The following is a 21559-nucleotide window of genomic DNA, read 5'->3' as shown; positions in this document are numbered from 1 at the left end:
TTCTGTCAAATGCTGCATTGACTTCTTCTCATCTCACTGGCGCATGACATCACCAGGGCAAAAATGACCTTCAGCAATATTTCTCCAGTCACTGCATCCAACCCTACCCTGCAGTGCCATATTTCATACGCCACATTGTGTCCTTCTGAAACGTGCACTCTGAATCATGGCACGTCACATTCAGAGCCACACTGCGTGGAAACAGGCCCTTCGGCCCAGCTTGCCCCACCTACACCAGGTCAACCTGCCCCACCCACACCAGTCCCACCTGCCCCCGCCGGGCCCACATCCCTCCAAACCTGCCCTACCCGGCCACCTGTCTAAATGTTTCTTAACTGTCGCGATAGTCCCTGCGTCAACTAACTCTGCCAGAATTAAAGGACATTCTTGTAGGAAGGTGTGAAGGAGAAATTTCTTGAGTCACAGGGTAGAATTCTTTGTCACAGAAGACGGAGGAGGCCAAGTTAGTGGATATTTTTAAGGCAGAGATAGATAGATTCTCGATTAGACAATAGATAATAGACAATAGACAATAGGTGCAGGAGTAGGCCATTCGGCCCTTTCGAGCCAGCACCGCCATTCAAGGTGAACATGGCTGATCATCCACAATCAGTACCCCGTTACTGGCTGCTCCCATGATTAATACGGGTGTCAGGGGTTATGGGGACAAGGCAGGAGAATGGGGTTAGGAAGGAGAGATAGATCAGCCATGATTTCATGGCGGAGTAGACTTGATGGGCTGAATGGCCTAATTCTACTATTCCTTGTGATCTTATGACCTCCTCTGGAAGCTCGTTCTACACACCCATCACCCTCTGTGTGGGAAAGTTACCCCTCAGATTTCTATTAAATCTCCCCCCCCCAACACCTCACCTTAATCCGATGTTTGCCGATAGTTATTCCTGGGTTTCATTCTCTTCCCACTTCAGGGAACTACACAAACTTTGTTTTGCTGATGTACACTTTGGAGATACAGCGTGGAAACAGGCCCTTCGGCCCACCGTGCCCGTGCCGACCAGCGATCACCCCGTGCACTAGCACTAGCCTACACCCTGGGGACAATTTACAATTTTGCAGAAGCCAATTTACCTACAAACCTGCACGTCTTTGGAGCGTGGGAGGAAACCGGAGAAAACCCACACAGTGACATGGCCGACATAGAAACTCATTGCTGAGTGGAATTCATTGCCACAGGAATGAGCGGGTTAATATACGATGAGCGTTTGTCGGCGCTGGGCCTGTACTCGCTGGAGTTTAGAAAAATGAGTGGGGACCTCATTGAAACGTACAGAACAGTGAAAGGCCCGGATAGACTGGATGTGGAGAGGATGTTTTCACGAATGGGAGGGGTCTAGGAATAGAGGTCACAGCCTCAGAATTAAAGGACGCTCTTTTAGGAAGGAGATGAGGAGAAACTTTTTTAATCAGAGGCTGGTGAATCTGCGGAATTCTTTGCCACAGAAGGCTGTGGAGGCCAAGTCAGTGGATATTTTTAAGATGGAGATTTGACAGATTCTCGATTAGTACAGGTGTCAGGGGTTATGGGGACAAGGCAGGAGAATAGGGTTAGGAGGGAGAGATAGATCATGATTGAATGGCGAAAAAGACAAGATGGGCCGAATGGCCTAATTCTGCTCCGAGAACCTTTGAAACTCCGTACAGACAGCACCCGTAGTCAGGATCGAACCTGGAAATCTGGCGCCGTGAGGCAGCAACTCTAGCGCTGCGCCACCACGCCACCCCCCATACTATCCCCTCACAGCTATTGGTGTCATGTATTTACAAGTGATAGGAGCAGAATTAGGCCATTCGGCCCATCAAGTCTACACCGCCATTCAAGCATGGCTGATCTATATCCCCCTCCTAACCCCATTCTCCTGCCTTCTCCCCATAACCCCTCGACACCAGTTTAAGACTGATGCCAGATTTTGCAAGAATTTACTCCGATAATTCAACATTGCCAGATATGTCCACAGCTTGGTTACATTATGTTTTGTAGGTTAATTGGCTTTGGTAATGATTGTAAATTGTCCCCAGTGTGTAGGATAGTGCTAGTGTGTGGGGATCATTGGTCGGCGCGGACACGGTGGGACGAAGGGCCTGTTTCTGTGCTATATCTCTAAACTGAACTGAACAGGCCATCAGAATTCGCCATTAAACAAATTCATTTGTTGGACTTGGAGGTGTGAGAGAGGCAGTTTATTCACTTATCTTACTGACATGGGACATACTAGGTTGGGACTCTATTCCTTGGAGCGCAGGAGCGGTGATCTTATAGAGGTGTGTACAATCATGAGAGGAATAGATCGGGTAGATGCGCAGAGTCTCTTGCCCAGAGTTGGGGAATCGAGGACCAGAGGACACAGGTTCAACGTGAAGGGGAAAAGATTTAATGGGAATCTGAGCGGTAGCTTTTTCACACAAAGGGTGCTGGGTGTATGGAACAAGCTGCCAGAGGAGGTAGTTGAGGCTGGGACTATAGAAACATAGAACCATAGAAAATAGGTGCAGGAGTAGGCCATTCGGCCCTTCGAGCCTGCACCGCCATTCAATATGATCATGGCTGATCATCAAACTCAGTATCCTGTACCTGCCTTCTCTCCAAAACCCCTGATCCCTTTAGCCACATCTAACTCCATCTGAACTGGCCTCAACTACCTTCTGTGGCAGAGAATTCCAGAGACTATCCAAATGTTTAAGAAACAATTAGACAGGTACATGGGTAGGACAGGTTTGGAGGGATAGGGACCAAACGCGGGCAGGTGCGACTTGCGTAGATGGGAGATGTTGGCCGGTCTGGGCAAGTTGGGCCGAAGGGCTTGTTTCCGCACTGTGTGTCTCTGTGACACCTCAACAAATCCTTGCAAACCACACTTTAAACCCACAGAAAACAAGAGCTGGTGTTTGCAGAGAAGTTGGTCGACACAAAGCTAATGACCGGATCCTGTTTATGGTACAATGCATTCATCTTTACCGGTTTTGTCCATTAAACCACTGTAGATGTTGGAAAGGTTCCAGAAGGATTTTTTTTTAAGCATTGATGAGGCTTTTAGTGGGTTTGATGTGACAAAAGAGAGCAGGCTCTTAGACGAGACATTTCCACCGCGCCTGCTTAATGCACTTGGCGACCACCCACTTTCAAATCCTGGCGTTCCACTCCGACACATATCAGTTAAGCAGCACCCACTCATTGCTTCCTGAATGTTGACAAGTACAATGGATGAGGTGGTGAGAGAGGGCAACATAAACATAGCACAAGGAGGAAATGTAACACTGAAGGTAGACACAAAACGCTGGAGTGACTCAGCGGGACGGGGCAGCATCTGTGGAGAGAAGGAATGGGCGACGTTTCGGGTCGAGACCCTTCTTCACACCGGGAGCCAGGGGAGAGACATGGAGGGGTGAGACGTGAAAAGGACAGTTCAAAGCAGACGATGATTAGGAAATGTGGAATGTGGTCCTGAGTCCTGAGTCTGAAGGAGGGTCTCGACCCGAAACGTCGCCCATTCCTTCTCCGCGGAGAGGCCGACTGTCCCGCTGAGTTACTCATCTTGCGGCTATCTTCGATTTAAACCAACATTCTCTCCTAACCATTCAAGGTCCCCCCACCCTTCCGTCTCCCCCCCCCCTCCCCAGCCAGTGACGTGATGGGCGCGAGGGTCTAGACCAATCACTGACAAGGTCTCAGACAAATCCCGTCCCCGGAGATGTCATGTCTGTTCGGCGGCTTTTCGACGTCATGACCGTTCTGCGTCTTGTCCATTAGGCATTGTGTCCGTTCGGCTTCTTGGCTTTGGCTTGTCATCCTTCGACTTCCTGTCCGCACACGTTCAAAAGTACTCATTTGGTATTACTTTAGTTTAGAGGTACAGCGTGGAAACAGGCCCTTCGGCCCACCGAGTATGCGACGTCTGGCGATCCCCATGAACTTGATAAATCCTACGCACACTGGGGACAATTTGCAGAAGCCAATTCCAGTACAAACCAGCACGCCTTTGGAATGTGGGAGGAAACCGGAGCACCCAGAGGAAACCCACGTGGTTCCTTTTAAATCTTCTCACCCTCACCTTGAATTTCCCATTTCCTATTTTTCTGTTCATTTCCACAGAGTATTTCTAGGCCTCAAGGGCCTGAGCTACAGGGGGAAGGTAGACAAAAGTGCTGGAGCTACAGGGGGAAGTTGGGCAAGCTAGAACTTTATTCCTTTGAGTGCAGGGGGATGAGGGGTATAAAATAGAGGCGTATAAAATCATGGGGGGATTATATAGGTTGAATGCACGGAGTGTTTTACCCAGACGAGGGGAATCAAGAACCAGGGGAAATAGTTTCAGTACAGTGTAGTTTATTGTCACGTGTACCGAGGTACAGTGAAAAGCTTTTGTTGCATGCTGTCCAGTCAGCAGAAAGACAATACATGATCACAATCGAGCCGTCTACAGATACCGGGGAAAGAGAATAACGTTACATGCAAGATAAAATATAATCAAAGGTAGCCCAAGATGAGGGGCAAGATTTAATAGAACCCAGGGCAACCTTTTCACTTGAGGGGTGGGGGGAGTGTATGGAACGAGCTGCCATAGGAAGTCTGAAGAAGGGTTTCGACCCGAAACGTTGCCTATTTCCTTCACTCCATAGATGCTGCTGCACCCGCTGAGTTTCTCCAGCACTTTTGTCTACCTGCCAGAGGAGGTAGTTGTGGCAGGCACTATAACAACATTTACAAGAGATTCGGACAGGTACATGGCCAGGTACATAGACTAGCAGGTGCAGGTGGGGCTAGCGTGGATGGGGCATCTTGGTCAGCCGAGACACGTTGGGCCGCGCTCCATGACTCTATAACTAGATGTGGTCACCATTGGAACTGCGGGCGATGTTGAACCACACAGTTATGACGGTGAGTGCAGTCATCACACGGCTACTCTTCACACAAGGCAGCACGGTGGCGCAGCTGTTAGAGCCACTGCCTCACACAGCGCCACAGGCCCGTGTTCGATCCCGGCCTCGGGTGCTGTCTGCGAGGAGTTTGCACGTTCTCCCCGTGAATGCGTGGGTTTCATCCGGGTGCTACGGTTTCCCAACTCGCTCCAAAGGCGTGCGGGTTTGCGTTTCAACCGACCTCTGTAAATGGCCCTCAATGGTGTTGGCAGTTTCAGTTTCAGAATTAGTTCGTGTTCAGTTCATTGTCACACGTGTACCGAGGTACAGCGAAAGGCTTTTGTTGCGTGCTAACCAGTCAGCGGAAAGACAAGGTAGACAAAAGTGCTGGAGAAACTCAGCGGGTGCGGCAGCATCTATGGAGCGAAGGAAATAGGCAGTGGAAAGACAATACATGTTTACCATCGAGCCATTCACACTGTACAGGTACATGATAAGGGAATAACGTTTGCGTCCGGTAGGCGGCGCGACTCTGGTCAGCAGCAGCCTCTGCAGCCTGTCCGCGTTTTATTATTTTTTGTCTGTGTTTTTATGTAGTTTTTGTTATTTTATGTTGGGGTGCGTGTGTGTGGGGGGGTGGGAGGGGGGGGGGGAAACTTTTGAATCTCTCCCTGCACTGGAGACCCGACCTTTTCTCGTCGGGTTTCCGTTGTCGTGGGGGCCGCAACGAGGAGCGGCCTCCAACGGGAAGAAGCCGGGGACTCTGGTGCCGACTCACCGTTGCCGTCGCGGAGCTGGCCGAGACCGGAGCGGGTGGAGCGGTGGAGGAGCGCTGCTGCTGCCGCTGCCGCTGCTGCTGCTGCTGCTACCGATGCCGCTGCTGCTGCTGAGTCGGAGGCTGCTACTGCGGGTCTGCGGACGGCGGCACCGGGAGCCCGCGGATCCCTGGAGGGAGACCGCTTTTCGGGGCTCCTGCAACGGCGACTTCTCCCGCCCGAGTTGCGGGGTCGAAGAGCTCCTGGAGCGGGGCCTGACAGCACTGCCCCGCGCGGCTGGAATGGCCGCGGGACTCTGCGAGCGCACACCGGGGGCTCCAACACCAAGACCCGGTGTGCGACCTCGCACCACCCGGCGTGGCTTCAATGGCCGCGGGACAATCGCCATCGCCAGCCGGGGGCTTTGACTTTGACTCTGACATCGGGGGGGGGGAGAGTGCAGTGGAGAGATAAGTTTTTTTTGGCCTTCCATCACAGCTATGTGATGGATGTTTATGTAAAATTGTAATTATGTTGTGTCTGGGGTCTATTTGTGTGTAATGTATGGCTGCAGAAACGGCATTTCGTTTGGACCTCCAGGGGTCCAAATGACAATTAAATTGACTCTTGACTCTTGACTCTTGACGTTTAGTGCAAGGTAAAGTCCGATCAAGGATAGTCCGAGGGTCCCCGATGAGGTAGACAGTAGTTCAGCACTGCTCTCTGGTTGTGGTAGGATGATTCAGTTGCCTGATAACACCTGGGAAGAAACTGTCTCTGAATCTGGACGAGTGCGTTTCCTTCCTCACTCCAAAGACGTGCAGGCTTATATGTTAAATATCCTTCGTAAATTGCCCCGAAATGGGTTGGGAGTGGATGAGAAAGTGGAACTAGTATGAACAGGTGATGGATGGCCGGCACGTACTCGGTGGGCCGAAGGGCCTGTTTACATTCTGTACCTTTAAACTAATCTCAGGCGATAAATGAGCCAACAGTCACCTTCTTTCACAACTTAAGAATTATCTGATAGACAACCAATATCAGATATTTCACACAAAGGGTGGTGGGTGTATGGAACGAGCTGCCAGAGGAGGTAGTTGAAGCTGGGACTATCCCAACGTTTAAGAAAGTTAGACAGGTACATGGATAGGACAGGTTTGGAGGGATATGGACCAAACTCAGGCAGGTGGGACTAGGGTAGCTGGGACATTGTTGGCCGGTGTGGGCAGGTTGGGCTGAAGGGCCTGTTTCCACACTGTATCACTCTGTGACTCAATATCATTTGCATTAAACAGCTTCTGGCAGGAAATCAATGAAAGCCTTGCCATCTTGTTCTTCTCGAGACGACAGATTTTTTTGACAATACATCAATAATAATTGTTAATGACAGCAAAATTAGAGTTGCTGCCTTACAGAGGCTAGGGACCCGGGTTCGATCGTGCCTATAGAAACATAGAAAATAGGTGCAGGAGTAGGCCATTCGGCCCTTCGAGCCTGCACCACCATTCAATATGATCATGGCTGATCATCCAACTCAGTATCCTGTACCTGCCTTCTCTCCGTACCCCCTGATCCCTTTAGCCACAAGGGCCACATCTAACTCCCTCTTAAATATAGCCAATTAACTGGCCTCAAGTACCTTCTGTGGCAGAGAGTTCCAGAGATTCACCACTCTCTGTGTGAAAAATGTTTTTCTCATCTCGGTCCAAAAGGATTTCCCCCTTATCCTTAAACAGTGACCCCTTGTCCTGGACTTCCCCAACATCGGGAACAATCTTCCTACATCTAACCTGTCCAACCCTTTAAGAATTTTGTAAGTTTCTATAAGATCCCCGCTCAATCTCCTAAATTCTAGAGAGTATAAACCAAGTCTATCCAGTCTTTCTTCATAAGACAGTCCTGACATCCCAGGAATCAGTCTGGTGAACCGTCTCTGCACTCCCTCTATGGCAATAATGTCCTTCCTCAGATTTGGAGACCAGAACTGTACGCAATACTCCAGGTGTGGTCTCACCAAGACCCTGTACAACTATGGGTGCTGTCTGTGCAGAGTTTGTACCTTCTCCCCACGCCCTGCATGGGTTTCTTTCCGAGTTCCTCGGTTTCCTCCCACGCTCCAAAGACGTGCAGGTCTATAGGTTAATTGGCTTGGTATAAATGTAAAATCGGTCCTAGTGGATGCAGGATAGTGTTAGTGTGCAGGGATTGCTGGTCGGTGCGGACTCGATGGGCCGAAGGGACTGTATCTCCAAGCTAAATTAAATTAAACATTGCAAGAATCTGCAATCAATAAAATAAACTGATAGACTTCTGAGACTGTAATTTTATTTCAAAATGCTGGAGTAACTTCGCGGGACGGGCAGCATCTCTGGAGAGAAGGAATGGGTGACGTTTCAGGTCGAGACTTTTCTTTAAACGTCACCTGTTCCTTCTCTCCAGAGGTGCCGCCTGTCCCGCTGCGTTACTCCAGCATTTTGTGTCTATCTTCAATGTAAACCAGCATCTGCAGTTCTACACATAATTATATTTCATATTTTACAATAACTAAAGGGAAATAAAGCATTAGCAACGAGTAAAGAATATAAAGGTATCCACAAAATGATCCACCAAATATTCAGACCCTTCATCAGTGTGAAGAAGGGTCTCGACCCGAAACGTCGCCTATTCATCAGTCTGAAGAAGGATCTCGACTCGAAACGTCGCCTATTTCCTTCTCTCCATAGATGCTGCCACACCCGCCAAGTTTCTCCAGCAAATTTTGTCTACCGTCGATTTTTCCAGCATCTGCAGTTCTTTCTTCAACATCTTAACCAAATATTTTCAATAACATTAAAACCGAATCCTATTAGATTTACGATCTGGCTTCGTATTTTCGGGAAATGCCCTCCGCAGCTAAAATTGGGAATTGCCGAGAGGTTCAAGTGCAACGTATAATTGCTGTTTGAGAACAAAGCGGTGGAATTGGAGGGCAGCTGAATTAACCAAGTGCTCTCAGTCAGTGCAGCACTGAGCAAGTGTTTTTGCTGACTGCTTTGTCGAGGTCTGCAAGCATGCACTGTGCAGATTGGAAATAAGAGATGGCTCTAAAGTCAGTTATTGACTTGGACAGCACTGCACCAATCTCTTGGTGGCTTCCATCCCGCACAGCAGGATCAGCTTCACCTGGCACAATTTCTCAATCCATCGAGAATCGGCCGGATAGAAACATAGAAAATAGGTGCAGGAGTAGGCCATTCGGCCCTTCAAGCCAGCACCGCCATTCAATATGATCATGGCTGATCATCCAACGCAGTATCCCGTACCTGCCTTCTCTCCATACCCCCTGATCCCTTTAGCCACAAGGGCCGCATCTAACTCCCTCTTAAATATAGCCAATGAACTGGCCTCAACTACCTTCTGTGGCAGAGAATTCCAGAGATTCACCACTCTCTGTGTGAAAAATGTTTTTTTCTTCTCGGTCCTAAAAGACTTCCCCCTTATCCTTAAATTGTGACCTCTTGTTCTGGACTTCCCCAACATCGGGAACAATCTTCCCGCATCTAGCCTGTCCAACCCCTTAAGAATTTTGAGAGTTTCTATAAGATCCCCCCTCAATCTTCTAAATTCTAGCGAGTCTCCGGCGCTGCATTCGCTGTGAGTCCGCGAGTCTATCCAGTCTGTCTTCATATGAAAGTCCTGATAATGAGATGTGGTAGAATGTTTAGTGCTCAGTTTAGCTTTGTTTCAGATGAGTTCATTGTCACGTGTAACGAGGGGCAGTGACAAGCTCTTGGTGCGTGCTCTCCAGCCAGCGGAAAGACGACACACGCAACACGATACTTTATTTATCCGTCTGAAGAAGGGACTCGACCCAAAACCATTTGGTGTGAGTCGCCTTGTTTTTGATGGCAATCTGTTCGATGATGTTGAGCTTGGCGGTGGTAAAGAGCCGGTCCCACGAGCATGCGACTCCATGCAGCAAGCGCGACCTAAAGGGCCGGTCCCACCAGCATGCGCCTGCATGCGGCGAGCGCGACCAAACCAGAAGCGGGGGCTGCGCGGAGGTCGAGTGAGTGACATGAAGTGTGAGCGAAGTCCGCGGGAAGTTCGCGCGTGACGTACGGCGTCGAGGTAGCTGTGGGCCGGCAGGCCGTTGCCGCGCAGAATTTTTGAACACAGTCAGTTTTTCAGAGCCCCACGCGATGTCGGGACCAGCTCCGCACAACTCCATACGCGATCGAAGTGGGACCGGCCCCTCAAGCGACCACGTTAGGTCGCGCTTGCCGCATGGAATTGCATGCCCGTGGGACAGGCCCTTAAGGCCTTCAACATTGAGCTGCAGTAGCGCTAAACCTCGACAGTTGGCGGCATTTAACGGTGCCGCCTGGCCTGGGGAGGCACGGCTTTTAGCGGTCTGCAGAGGTGGTAAAGACATTGGTTTTGCTCTGTGGGCTCATGATCCTGTAAGCTACTCGTGGAGGAGGCCCCGCAGCTTATTTCTGGTTCCCCCCCCGACCAAAAACCCACTCCTTCTCTCCAGAGTTGCTGCCTGTCCCACTGAGTTACTCCAGCATTTTGTGTCTATCTTCAATTTAAACCAGCATCTGCAGTTCCTTCCTACACCAAACTTTATTCATCCCTGGAGGGAAATGGATCCGCCAACAGTCATAAAACACAAAATACATGAAACATGAAATTAAAGTAACGAGTGAAAAGGCTTGGGGGATGTGCAAAGATTGAGATGGGGGAGAGAGGGGGGGAGTCAGTCTCAGTCTACCCCACGACAGAAGGGGAGGAGTTGTACCGTTTGACAGCCACAGGGAAGAAGGATCTCCTGTGGCGTTCTGTGCTGCATCTTGGTGGAACCAGTCTGTTGCTGAAGGTGCTCCTCAGGTTGACCAGTGTGTGACGGAGGGGGTGAGCTGTATTGTCCAGGATGCCCCGCAGTTTGAGGAGCATCCTTCCCTCCAAGACCACGATTACAACCTAGCCATTTACAGTAGATGGATGAATGATAAGGGAATAACGTTTAGTGCAAGGTGAAGCCAGCAAAGTCCGATCAAGGACAGCCGAGAGATACAGTGTGGAAACAGACCTTTCGGCCCATCGAGCCCATGCCGACCATCGACCACACTGTACACTGGTTCTACCCCACACACACTAGGGACAATTTACAATCTTTACCAAAGAACCTACGAGCCTGCATGTCTTTGGGATGTGTGATGTAATGCTACCGCTGTGCCACCGTGCCGTCTAATGTGACGATGTTCTTCAGGGATTGATGGAAGTGCAATGTTGACATATTTTACTTTTAGATTTAGTTTAGTTTAGTTTAGTTTAGTTTAGAGATACAGCGTGGAAACGGGCCCTACGCCCACCAGGTCCGCGCCGACCAGCGATCCCCACGCATTAACACTATCCTAGGGACAAATTTTACATTTATACGATGTCAATGTACCTACACGTGCATCTTTGGAGTGCGGGAGGAAACTGAAGATCTCGGAAAAAACCCACGCAGGCTCGCAGGGAGAATGTGCGAACTCCGTACAGACAGCACCCGTAGTCGGGATCGGACCCGGGTCTCCGGCGCTGCATTCGCTGTGAGTCCGCAACTCTACCGCTGCGCCACCGTGGTGATTGTTTGTTACCCACTCGGGAAACTGAAAGTGGTTCTCAACATCAGTACAATGTGTACACTTCACCCTGGCAAGCACAAAATATGTGCACTATAATAGATAAAACTAAACTTGCATGTTATTCAGGATTTTCTCATTTAATGGCAATGCACCACGATATGAAGTTTTATGTCAAGAGCATGGTGGTGTCTTAAAGCCCTGTCCCACGGTACGAGTTCATTTAAGTGCTCTCCCGCGTTTAAAAAAAAAATCAAACTCGTGGTAAGCGCGTAGAATGTACGTAGCGGGTACGTCGGAGCTTGGGGACGTCTCTTAGCGGCTCGTAACGCTAACGGCAGGTACTCGGGAAACGGGGTAAGCTCGGGAAGGCTCGTGAAGATTTTTCAACATGTTGAAAATGTCCACGAGAGCCCCAAGCACCGACGAGCGGCCATTACCGTAAATCGAGAGAGAGAGAGAGAGAGAGCGAGAGAGAGAGAGAGAGAGAGAGAGAGAGAGAGAGAGGAGAGAGAGAGAGAGAGAGAGAGAGAGAGAGAGAGAGAGAGAGAGAGAGAGAGAGAGAGAGAGAGAGTGAGAGAGAGAGAGAGAGTGAGAGAGAGAGAGGGAAAAAGAAAGAGAGAGAGAGAGAGAGAGAGAAAGAGAGAGAGAGAGAGAGAGAGAGAGAGAGAGAGAGAGAAAGAGAGAGAGAGAGAGAGAGAGAGAGAGAGAGAGAGAGAGAGAGAGAGAGAGAGAGAGAGAGGGAGAGAGAGCAAGGGACAGAGAGAGAGAGAGGGGGAGAGGTGTCAGAGAGAGAGAGAGAGATAGAGGGATGTGTGGGGAGAGAGAGGGTGGGCCGAAGTGAGACTGTGACTCTACAGGAGTGCGTTACCCAGTGTATAAGGGAGTATTTTGCTCAGCTATCTCCACCCTGAACAACAACCGGCCTGAGCTGAACCTCACGCTGCACCAGCCCTGCCGGCTATTTTTAGCTTTGAGCTCATGCCTAGCTGGTGAAAACGTTTATTGATTTTTAATGTGCCGGGCCTTTGCTGCAGGCTTAATAACCAAGTGAAGAGAAAATAATTACTGGCGGCCTGCAGATATCTCAGAGAGGAAAGTTGCTCTGGGTATCGTTGGTGGGACTGTTGTGGAGGCCAATGTCCCTCCTGGGACAACTAAAGTCCTATCATATTGTAGTGGGTGACAGGTGTTGATAGTTCAGTGGAGACTCTTGGAGAGAAGCAGGGAGTAGGCAAAGCTTTACATAGATACATAGAAAATAGGTGCAGGAGTAGGCCATTCGGCCCTTCGGGCCAGCACCGCCATTCAATATGATCATGGCTGATCATCCAACTCAGTATCCCGTTAATTCAGGATGGACTGAAAAGCAATTGCAAGTGACTTCGTAGAGAAAAGAGGTTAAGGACCTTTTGAACTGGATGCAGGATTGAAGTTGGGGACATGAGGACTCTTGTAGAACACAAAGTAGCGGAGTAACTCAGCAGGACAGAGCAGCATCTCTGGAGAACATGGATAGGTGACATGTGCAGGGCTGCCAACTTTGGATGAGAGTTGGGATTGAGAAAATGTGAGAGACCAAGCCTGAGGGAGTGCAGCAACCAAGGCGGGGGGCGGGGGGGCGGGGGGGTACGGAGCTTTTGCATTTTTCAGCTTGAAAATTTGCAATCTGGTGCGTATTGTAGCGAGTCTTTTAACTTACACTTGAATGCAATATTTATGCTTTAAATTGGATTAGCCATGAATAAGGTTAGACTAAATTACATACATAATTACATTCCACAGTAGAGCCAGGCTCTGAACAACAGCACATGAATGATCTTAGTATATGTGTGGAAATCAGATTATAATCAAACACTAGGCCCATGTTGACCAACCTGGGTCTCACTGCACACCTGGTACTACTCCTGACCCTGACTCCAGTTGCATACCTTCGCTCATTCCTGACCCTGAGTCCAGCCTTACACCTGGCCCCCTATTCTACTCTGATCATAGCTGCTGAGGTTCCCAGTGCTGAACACTCCCATAGTCCCAGCTTTGACTGCGCACCTAGTACTATTCCAGACCTTGACTCTGGATGTACACTTGGCCTTGCTCCTAGCCCCTCTGCACTGACAATATATCTGGCCCACACATAAAGCCCCATATCTGACCCCCTGGAGATAACCTATTACTTAACCTATTACGTTAAGCATCTATTAAGTCCATATGTGCTTATCTAATGCAGTAATCTTTTATGGGGCACTTCACAGATCAAATTTTGTATAACAAAATTTGCTACATACATTGTCTTCCTTGTTATCTGACATGCTAGTTACTTTGTCAAAGAAGTCATCAATTGGTTGAACACAATTTCTCATCCATATAATTACACTCACTCAACTGTATGTATTCTGTTATCATTTCCTTCATTTTCCGAACAAACCATCCTGAAGTCATTTTCACCCCCAATATTTTCAGTATTTTGCTGTCTTCCTCTCAACTGGGACTTTTCCGAACTGCGAAATCCAATAACTAGATATTTAAGCAATATTATTCTATTAAATGTGATCTTGAGAGTACATAATATTTTCTGTAGTATTCATAACACAACAATGATAAAAGATCAACATACATACATTATTATATTACAGTTAATGTATACCAAGGGCAAATTTGTGTTCCAGCGCTCCCCATTCCCAATTACTTTTACATTGAAGTGAATGAAATCCAAGTGAAGTTTAAATGGCATCAGAAAAATCAAACCTCCAGAATGGATGATATTCATTATGTGGTTGGTTGCAGTCAGTATCAGCACAATCACTATATTAAATTTTGAATCTTCAGATATCCTGGTTCAAGCTAAAACTAAAGATAAATAATAATCTCCTCACACAGTCCCATGCAAGTATCTCTGTCATTCCTTTAAAATATAACCCTTCTTTGAACAAGCTCTTAAACATCGCATCTGAATCAGTTTCCATCTGATTACACTCCTTGAGGATGTTCATCTACGTGTTCAATTAATAAAACAACAAGATTGGGGACATTGGGGGTGTGTGGTTAGAAATAGTCAGTGAGGTAAGCAAACATAATAGTTGAGTGGCAAATGACAATAGTGCTACCTTCCCAATATTTAACTGAAGGAAATAATGGGTTATCGGGGCTGGTAGTTGTGACAGACAGCCTGACACCTTGCATGTCATTTTAATATCACACTTATCCCATCCCCCTGGATATTCCGGATTAATAAATTAAGGTTTTGTCAACTAATTATAAATCAGGCTAATTACAAATGAATAACTTTAGGCAACTCCGAAACATGAAGCGCTGAGAGTTGGGATCCAGACATCAGGGACAACTGGCCTCAGTTCCCCGCTCACATCTGGCAGTGTTCTCCATCTGAACCAGGGGCCGGGGAGTGTTTTTGAAAGTGGGGGGGCTTAGCGATCACTGGGGGGGGGGGGGGGGGGGGGGGGGGGGGGGGGGGGGGGGGTGCCTTGGGGGGAATGGGGGGGGGGGGGGGGGTCCCACGGTAAGGACTTTTTAAAAATGGATGTATTAAATGGGCAAGAGACTCTGTGCATCTACCCGATATATTCCACTCAAGATTTTACACACCTCTAAAAGATCACCCCTCATCCTCCTGCGCTCCGAGGAATAGAATCCCAGCCTGCTCAACCTCCCCTGAGGTGGGGATCGAACCAGGGTCTCTACTAGATGTTTGCTGAGATATCCAGGCCACAGACGTTGGTGAGACCGCAGATAGAATATTGTGTTCGGTCCTGGGCACCACGTTACAGGAAAGATATTGTCAAGCTTGAAAGGGTTCAGAGAAGGTATACGAGGATGTTGCCAGGACTAGAGGGTGTGAGCTGTAGGGAGAGGTTGAGTAGGCTGGGACTCTATTCCATGGAGCGCAGGAGGATGAGGGGTGATCTTATAGAGGTGTACAAAATCATGAGAGGAATAGATCGGGTAAATGCACAGGGTGTTTTATCCAGAGTAGGGGAATCGAAGGTGAATAGACAATAGGTGCAGGAGTAGGCCATTCGGCCCTTCGAGCCAACACCGCCATTCAATGTGATCATGGCTGATCATCCACAATCCAAAAGGGAAAAGATAGTATTCCGAGGGGTAACTTTTTCACCCAGTGGGTGGTGGGTGTATGGAACAAGCTGCTAGAGGAGGTAGTTGAGGCTTGGACTATCCCATCGTTTAAGAAACAGTTGTACAGGTACATGGATAGGACAGGTTTGGAGGGATATGGACCAAGCGCAGGCAGGTGGGACTAGTGTAGCTGGGACATTCCGCAGTGGAGACTGATGGGGGGTGGGGGGGGTGGGGAGAAGAAAGGAAAAAGGAGGAGGAGGAGGAGCCCGAGGGCTGAGGGAGAGCTAAGAAGGGGAGGGGACAGCAAGGGCTAACGGAATTGTGAGAATTCAACGTTTATACCACCAGGGTGCAGACTGCCCAAGCGGAATATGCACCCGCTGGCTTTCTCCAGCACTTTTGTCTACCGTAGCTGGGACTTGTTGGCCAGTGTGGGCGGGTTGGGTTGAAGGACCTGTTTGCACGCTGTATCAGTCTACGACTCGATGAGTAAAATCCTGTGTTGTTTAGAAAGCAAATCCGACCCTTTCAGCTGCGATTGAAGCTGGGAGACGATCAAAGTCTCTACTCCTCAAGCTAGTTGAACCTTTCACGAACCTTTGTCACCTGTTGATGTGAGTTCATGTAAAGGCGTGATGGAAAACACAGGCCCATTCATCCTTTTGCAGTGGTGCCAGGTACTGAATGATTCACGAGACTTAGTACCGTGCTTACTGGCTCCAACACTTAATGGCGGGGATTCCAGTTAGTCATCATGCCCAGAGGGTGTGTTATTAACCCGAAAAGCAAGTGGTGCATGAAATATTGTATTAAAACCTGACTATGGAATAATAATATTATTATTTTTTATTATTATTATTATTTTATTATTTATTTCGAATAGAATAAAAGAATAAAAAGCAAGTGTGAAACAGCATACAAAAAACAAAACAAAAATATTTATAAAGTGTCAGAAACAATATCTATAAATAAATGAAATCGTATGTGTCCGAAAAGGAGCAGGAAGAAGCCAAAGCTTATTAATTCCCACCCAGGACTAGATTAATAATAATAATAATAATAAATGATGAACTCTGGAACACCCTGCCGTTGCACATCAGACAGGCCCCCTCACTGTCCATCTTCAAATCCAGTGTTAAAACGCATTTGTACTCCCTGGCTTTTGACCATGCCTGAGGCTTTGCTTCTGTTGGTGGTGTTTTTGATGTTTCTTTATTTTACATGTCTTTTCCTACTATTTCTTTTGATTGTTATTTTTGGTGTGTATTAACTTTTTTGTCAATGATTAGTGATGTACAGCACTTTGTTGCAGCTATGTTTGTTTTTAAAGTGCTCTATAAATAAAATTATTATTATTATTTATTATTATGAATATCCTAATTTGAGGAAGGACATTCTTGCTATTGAGGGAGTGCAGCGTAGGTTTACAAGGTTAATTTCGTGGGATGGCGGGACTGTCATATGCTGAGAGAATGGAGCAGCTGGGCTTGTACACCCTGGAGTTTAGAAGGATGAGAGGGGATCTCATTGAAACATATAAGACTGTTAAGGGTTTGGACACGCTAGAGGCAGGAAACATGTTCCCCATGTTGGGGGAGTCCAGAACCAGGGGCCACAGTTTAAGAATAAGGAGTAAGTCATTTAGAACGGAGACGAGGAAACACTTTTTCTCACAAAGAGTGGTGAGTCTGTGGAATTCTCTGCCTCAGAGGGCGGTGGAGGCTGGTTCTCTGGATGCTTTCAAGAGAGAGCTAGATTGGCCTCTTAAAAAATAGCGGAGTCAGGGGATATGGGGAGAAGGCAGGAACGGGGTACTTATTGGGGATGATCAGTCATGATCACATTAAATGGCGGTGCTGGCTCGAAGGGCCAAATGGCCTACTCCTGCACCTATTGTCTATTGTCTATTGAATAAGTTTATCGGCCAAGTATTCACATACAAGGAATTTGTGTTCAGTTCAGTTCAGAGATACAGCGGGGGAAACAGGCCCTTCGGCCCACCCAGTCAGCGCCTACCAGCGATCCCCGCATACTAACACTATCCCACACACGAAGGAATTGTTTTTTACAATTTACCAAAGGCAATTAACCTACAAACCTGTACGTCTTTGGAGTGTGGAAGGAAACCAGAGCACCCGGAGAAAACCCACGCAGATCACAGGGTGAACGTACAAACTCCGTACAGCAGGCAGCATCCATGTCAAGATCGAACACGGGCATCTGGCGCTGTAAGTCAGTACTTCTACCACTGCACCAATTTAGTTAATTGTCACGTGTACCGAGGTACGGTGAAAAGCTTTTTGTTGCGTGCTAATCAGTCAGCGGAAAGACAATACATGATTACAATCGAGCTAATTGCAGTGTACTGACACATGATAAGGGAATAATGTTTAGTGCAAGGTAAAGCCAGCAAAGTCCGATCAAGGATAGTCCGAGGGTCACCACAGAGGTAGACGGTAGATCAGCGCTGCTCTTTGGTTGTGGGGTGAAAACAAACTTGCTGACACGGGTGAGGAGAAGGTGGGGAATAGTTTTCTTGGGGTGACCTTCTCGAGGCGTATAAAATCATGAGAGGAATAGATCGGGTAGATCGGGTAGACGCACAGAGCAGGTGAATCGAGGACCAGAGGACATAGGTTTAAGGTGAAGGGGAAAAGATTTAATAGGAATCTGAATGGGTAACTTTTTCACACAAAGGGTGGTGGGTGTATGGAATGAGCTGCCACAGGAGGTAGTTGAGGCTTTAACGTTTAAGAAACAGTTTGAGAATAGGGAAGATTCAAACAAGAGGACATGACTTCAGAATTAAGGGACAGAAGTTTAGGGGTAATATGAGGGGGAACTTCTTTACGCAGAGAGTGGTAGCGGTGTGGAATGAGCTCCCAGTGGAAGTGGTGGAGGCAGGTTCATTGGTATCATTTAAAAATAAATTGGATAGGCATATGGATGAGAAGGGAATGGAGGGTTATGGTATGAGTGCAGGCAGGTGGGACTAAGGGGAAAAAAAAATTTGTTCGGCATGGACTTGTACGGCCGAGATGGCCTGTTTCCGTGCTGTAATTGTTTTATGGTTATATGGTTATAGTTAGACAGGTACATGGATAGGACAGGTTTGGAGGGATATGAACCAAACGCGGGCAGGCGGGACTAGTATAGCTGGGACACGTAGGCTGATGTGGGCAAGTTGGGCTGAAGGGCCTGTTTCCACACTGTATCACTCTATGATTCTATGACTAAACTAAATGCCTCTAAACATGAATAGGACAGGTCGGGAATCAACCATATTGGTAGTTGTTGAGTCACCAGAGAGGCTTGGCTGGAAGGACTTGGGTGAATTCGATGGGATTTTAATGACAATCCAGTAGATTCTTGCTGGGCTCTCGCTGGTAACCTCGATAGAGAAGACTCGTGCACGATAATTATTTAATGTCTGACGAATCTTATAGAGTATTTCGAGGATGTAACTAGTAGCGTGGATAGGGGAGAACCAGTGGATGTGGTGTATCTGGACTTCCAGAAGGCTTTCGACAAGGTCCCACATAAGAAATTAATATACAAACTTAAAGCACAAGGCGTTGGGCGTTCAGTATTGATGTGGATAGAGAATTGGCTGGCAAACAGGAATCAAAGAGTAGGAGTAAACGGGTCCTTTTTCACAATGGCAGGCAGTGACTAGTGGGGTACCCCAAGGCTCAGTACTGGGACCCCAGCTATTTACAATATATATTAATGATCTGGATGAGGGAATTGAAGGCAATATCTCCAAGTTTGCGGATGACACTAAGCTGGGGGGCAGTGTTAGCTGTGAGGTGGATGCTAGGAGACTGCAGGGTGACTTGGATAGGCTGGGTGAGTGGGCAAATGTTTGGCAGATGCAGTATAATGTGGATAAACGTGAGGTTGTCCATTTTGGTGGCAAAAAACGGGAAAGCAGACTATTATCTAAATGGTGGCCGATTGGGAAAGGGGAGATGCAGCGAGACCTGGGTGTCATGGTACACCAGTCATTGAAGGTAGGCATGCAGGTGCAGCAGGCAGTAAAGAAAGCGAATGGTATGTTAGCTTTCATTGCAAAAGGATTTGAGTATAGGAGCAGAGAGGTTCTACTGCAGTTGTACAGGGTCTTGGTGAGATCACACCTGGAGTATTGCTTACAGTTTTGGTCTCCAAATCTGAGGAAGGACATTATTGCCATAGAGGGAGTGCAGAGACGGTTCACCAGACTGATTCCTGGGATGTCAGGACTGTCTTATGAAGAAAGACTGGATAGACTTGGTTTATACTCTCTAGAATTTAGAAGATTGAGAGGGATCTTATAGAAACTTACAAAATTCTTAAGGGGATGGACAGGCTAGATGCAGGAAGATTGTTCCCGATGTTAGGGAAGTCCAGGACAAGGGGTCACAGCTTAAGGATAAAGGGGAAATCCTTTAAAACCGAGATGAGAAGAACTTTTTTTTTTCACGCAGAGAGTGGTGAATCTCTGGAAACTCTCTGCCACAGAGGGTAGTTGAGGCCAGTTCATTGGCTATATTTAAGAGGGAGTTAGATGTGGCCCTTGTGGCTAAGGGGATCAGGGGGGTATGGAGAGAAGGCAGGTACGGGATACTGAGTTGGATGATCAGCCATGATCATATTGAATGGCGGTACAGGCTCGAAGGGCCGAATGGCCTACTCCTGCACCTAATTTCTATGTTTCTATGTTAATGCATCTGCCATCTCCTTGGTTTCCATTATGAATTCCCCAGACTCATTTTCTAAATAACACCACTGCTCACATTGTCGATTTATGGCGACCATTACTGGGAGTAGCTTTTTTCTAAAGCAGGTGATTAATTTATTCATTTCAACATGAGTGCAAATTTATGCTGAGATCACTCGCCCTTGCTTCCCAACCACTGACTTTTTGCTTTACCTCTGTTGCAACTACATCGGCTGATGAATTAAAAGTTAAAATTAAGAATTATAAGGGCACAGCGGTAGAGTTGCTGCCTCACAGTGCCAGAGACACGGGTTCGATTCTGACTACGGGTGCTGTCTGTACGGAGTTTGTACGCTCTCCCCGCGACCTGCGTGGGTTTTCTCCGGGTGCTCCGGTTTCTTCCCACACTCCAAAGATGTACTGGTTTGTTGGTTAATTGCCGTTTTATAAATGGTACTTGTCCCTAGTGTGTGTAGGATCGTGTTGGTGTGCAGGGATCGCTGGTTGGCATGGACTCGGTGGGCCGAAGGGCCTGTTTTTGGGCTGTATCTCTAAACTAAGCTAAACTAAACCAAAGTAAACTGAATGGTGTGCTATTTCAGAGAGAACTTCTTCCAAGTCAAGTCAAGTCAAGTTTATTCGTCAAATACACATACGAGATGTGCAGTGAAATGAAAAGTGGCAATGCTTCCACATCGAGTTTGAGTTTAGTTGATGGTCACGTGCACCGAGGTACAGTGAAAAGCTTTTTGTTGCGTACTATCCAATCAGCGAAAAGACAATACATGATTACAATTGAGCTGTCCACAGTGTACAGATACAGAATAAAGGGAATAACGTGAATGGCGGAATAGCGTTGATGGGCCGAATGGCCCAATTCTGCTCCAAGCACCTATGAACCGGGCAAGGAAGTAACCGGTCAGGATACCTTCTACCAGTCCACCTGCCGAGTATTTGGTGAATAAACCTTCTGAGTTGTAAATACTTCCTGCAGATCTATGCAAACCCTGCCATGTTTAAAGAATCGATTATGAAGAATACAATAAGCTGTGATCAGGCAACTGAACCATCCCACCACAACCAGAGAGCAGTGCTGAACTACTATCGACCTCATTGGTGACCCTCGGACTATCCTTGATCGGATTTTCCTGGCTTTACCTTGCACTGAACGTTGTTCCCTTATCATGTATCTCTACACTGCAGACGGCTCGATTGTAATCATGTGTTGTCTTTCCGCTGACTGGTTAGCACGCAACAAACGTTTTTCACCGTACCTCGTTACACGTGACAATAAACTAAACTGAACTGAACTAGGATGAATCCACACATCAGTTGTCATCAGGCTATAAGAAATTAGAGTAGAATTAGGCCATTCGGCCCATCAAGTCTGTAGATTAGTCTGTCTTTACTATACCTCTGTGTGTGGGTCTCATCATTCAATAACATCTACTCTGCCATTCAATCGTGGCTGATCTATCTCTCCCCCCAAGCCCATTCTCCTGCCTTCTCCCCATAAGCCCTGA

At 47.6% G+C, this 21559-nt stretch overlaps 1 protein-coding gene across 1 annotated transcript in view; it reads left to right on the top strand.

The window, feature by feature from the left end:
- Positions 1-21559, top strand: part of LOC129699288 (1-phosphatidylinositol 4,5-bisphosphate phosphodiesterase beta-1) — a 660784-nt gene that overhangs the window by 132063 nt on the left and 507162 nt on the right.

The sequence above is a fragment of the Leucoraja erinacea genome, chromosome 8 (assembly GCF_028641065.1).
Source record: "Leucoraja erinacea ecotype New England chromosome 8, Leri_hhj_1, whole genome shotgun sequence".
NCBI lineage: Eukaryota > Metazoa > Chordata > Chondrichthyes > Rajiformes > Rajidae > Leucoraja > Leucoraja erinaceus.
This window is presented reverse-complemented; position numbering and strand designations above follow the sequence as displayed.